Source organism: Limulus polyphemus, unplaced genomic scaffold (assembly GCF_000517525.1).
Source record: "Limulus polyphemus unplaced genomic scaffold, Limulus_polyphemus-2.1.2 Scaffold344, whole genome shotgun sequence".
NCBI classification, from domain to species: domain Eukaryota; kingdom Metazoa; phylum Arthropoda; class Merostomata; order Xiphosura; family Limulidae; genus Limulus; species Limulus polyphemus.
This window is the reverse complement of record NW_013665954.1, coordinates 669,410-672,769: the sequence shown is the minus strand read 5'-3', so window position 1 is coordinate 672,769 and position 3,360 is coordinate 669,410. Positions and strand designations below refer to the sequence as shown.

Here is a 3,360-nt window from a genome sequence, read left to right as displayed (position 1 = left end):
CTTTATCTGTGCAGGTTTGCACAACTTTTTTCTTTTGTTGTTGTTGTTATATCAGTAATAAAGATTGTTTTGACTTTTCTTCAAACATATCCAGTTTGTTTATTTTTCATACGGCTTACTTAGCTGAGTTTTTAAGTTCAGGCTACTCTAAAATTCCGTTTTCGATCCTGCTGTTTTTAATTGGGAGTATCTAATAATTGTGGGGAAATCAGTTCATCTAAGAATACAATCACAGTAGCATAAGGGCAAGGGTTGACTCTTTGTACAGGTTTGGGTTTCGAAATCGTGAGACACAATGATTTTTTATCCCAAACCTTGAAGTGTGAGTGCGTTATAAGAGTGATAATCAAGTTCTTAGCGTGGATGATAAGTAGTCTGGTGCTGCCAAAAACATTACTCTTTACTGGTCAGTAGTTCAAAATTAGGGTGGTAGAATGCTGCTGAATGGTCAGTTGCTCAAGCCCCCCCAGTTGCACAGTGGTATGTCTGCGGGCTTATATCGTTAGAAACCGGGTTTCGATACTCGTGGTGGACAGAGCACAGATAGTCCTCTGTGTAGCTTTGTGCTTAATAATAGACAATAACAGTTGCTCAAAATTAAAGGCAGCAGCAGATACTCTCAGTAGGTTTGCCATAAATACAAATGCAAATTTTAATTTATATATATATATATATATATATTTTTTATGACGGTACCCTACTTTTAATTTAATATGATCGTGATTCATTGGGTTGGAGAGTAAACAATTTAGTTTATGGCGCGATGTGATTTACTTGTAGTATGTTAGATAAGTGTGATCATCCTGTTCTGAAGATTTAATTTTGATCTTACGAACGTTAGTAATGGTACATTCTGAACTAGTAAACATTTTCATTTGCTGGTCATCGAATCCTGTCAATATAACTTGTAAGTTGTAACGCATATTGTGTTAATTTATAATTATATATGCTTCGGCTGCGTCTGACTTTTTGCGATTGTTTATGTTATATATTCTGTGTTGTGGGACATAGTACAATGTATGTATGTGACACAGTGCGAGCATGATCTAAGTTCTTACATGTTAGTAAAGTTAATTCAAGTAAAAATAATAATCGGTTCTATAAATAATTTAATAAATAAATAATATTTTGTTATTATCTGATTTGTAAATTACTTAAATATAATGATAACAAATAAGTACACTTTTCTTTTTACTTAATGATGAATCTAGTTCACACTTACTCATTACTGTTAGTGTTGTTCACGCAATTGATGATATAAATTATAATACGCCAAGATTATTTTGTTAATATACCACTGCTCATTGCCATGAAAAAATATTTGTATAAGCTTTACCTTGTTATATCCTCCACCATTTTTTAAAAGTTGAGTGGAAATTTATTGCATTTTTCATTAATTTATAGTATTAAGAATAATAATAAAATGAATAAAGTAAATGTAACAAACTTATAATTATATTTATAATAACATCATCTTTCTTGATGTTATGTTGTTTTCTTGTTGGGAAACTATTTCAGATACAAGAGATTTGGTTTAAAAAACTAGCTTCTGTATACTGTGTGGTTAACCTAAGTTGACTGTAAAAGCTTTTTTTATTCATTAATGCTTTTTTGGATTAAATAATAAATATTTCAAACATTAAGTGAAAATAAATGTTTTATTTAATACGAGTGAGGTATCATATCTGTCCATTAGGCCTTTGCCCTGTTACAAAGTCAACAAGATTGTTTCATTTCTGACTGAAAAAGGATCTATGAGTATTAATGTAACCAAAGTCTGAATCTTATCTATAAGTTTCATGTCTTCAGTGTACTACAACTTAATTTGCTGTGTTAGTCAGTGTGTTGTTCATTATAATGAACTGTAACGTGCAAGTTTGATTTACTCTGAAATCATTGTCAACACTGGAGCTGCTTTGACATATTCCTGTCTTTTGATGGTACCTATTTATATTCCCTTCATAGTTGTGTGTTTATTCTAAGCCTATAGACTATATATATGTATACATTTTCCAGGATTTTTGTATTTCCCCTAGGTCCTCCAAAATTTCACCCAAAGATGCTCAAACAATGGAGATTTTTCCTGTTAATTCCTTTTATTAACATCCACAGAACATGCACAGTCTAAGTGTATATTTACTTGGACTGCTATTTCTGTGAAAGTATGATCTTAGGCTTTTCATGTCAGACACTATCCCACATTGGTATTCCACATCATCCCCAGCAAGGCCTCACACAAATAATGAGCATCACCATATTATAGTTATATTTTCATGAAATCATCTTATTGGCTGTTCTGTTTTAACAAATACAACTATCTGCAAAAATTTCTTTAGTATAATTTACCTTTGTAAAATATCCCACCACTCCAAGGAAGTTTTCTGCAGTACGAAATCAACCATACCATCACTTTTCCATACTTTTGTGAGGATGCTTTACAACCTCCGTAATTAATTGTTAGTTTGGCAGCGTGTGTGTTAGATTAGTTAGATCAACTCTTTCTGTACAGCATGTCGTGATCTTTTACGGTTACATTCAACATTTAATTAAGCAACTTTATTATCAGTCTATGTCAGTAAATTTGACATCAAAATATAATTTACAATTCATTTTTTCTATACTGTCTAAGATATAATTTTTTACTTCAAAAAGAATTATTAGAAAAATTATCTTCACTTGTCTGTGTCATGATATGTTGACACTAAATTCTTCCTCTTAGGTTTTATAACTTTGATAACATATCTTTTCTTGTTTATAATTAGAAATACAAAATATACATAAAATACAAGCAATGACTTACTTGACTTAATCCTGTAGACTCCCAGCGGAGCATAGGGCCGCAACAACACCTCGCCAACGGACTCTGTTCTGGGCTGCTCTCCTCAGCTGGGTCCACGCCATCCCGGCGGCCTTCGCTTCACTCCCGACCGATCTCCTCCACGTCTGTTTTGGCCTCCCAGCTTTTCTTTTCCCTTGTGGGTTCCAGTCTAAGGCCTGCCTTGTAATGTTGTCAGCTGGTTTTTGCAGCGTGTGTCCGATCCAACCCCATTTTCTTTTCCTGATATCTTGGCTGACTGGGTTCTGATTGGTCCTTTTCCATAGCTCTGTGTTTAAGATCTTCTCTGGCCACCTGATGTTTAGGATGTGTCGCAGGCACTTGTTGATGAATGTCTGTATCTTGTTGGTGATGGTGTTCGTAACTCGCCATGTCTCGGACCCATACAGGAGGACTGCTTTTACATTTGTGTTGAAGATGCGGATCTTGCTGTGCAGGTTATCCCTGGAGTTCCAGATGGGTCGCAGGGTGTTGAACGCGAGCCTTGCTTTGTTGATCCGGCTCCTAACTTCTTCGTCTGCAAC

At 34.5% G+C, this 3,360-nt stretch overlaps 1 protein-coding gene across 1 annotated transcript in view; it reads left to right on the top strand.

Annotated features, from left to right (window-relative positions):
• Window positions 1-729: 729 nt before the first annotated feature.
• Window positions 730-3,360, top strand: part of LOC106457546 (ATP-dependent DNA helicase RecQ-like) — an 86,410-nt gene continuing 83,779 nt past the window's right edge. The window contains exon 1 of the mRNA XM_013916978.2: window positions 730-907. The gene's annotated coding sequence lies outside the window, so the exon portion shown is untranslated. The remainder of the gene's footprint in view (window positions 908-3,360) is intronic.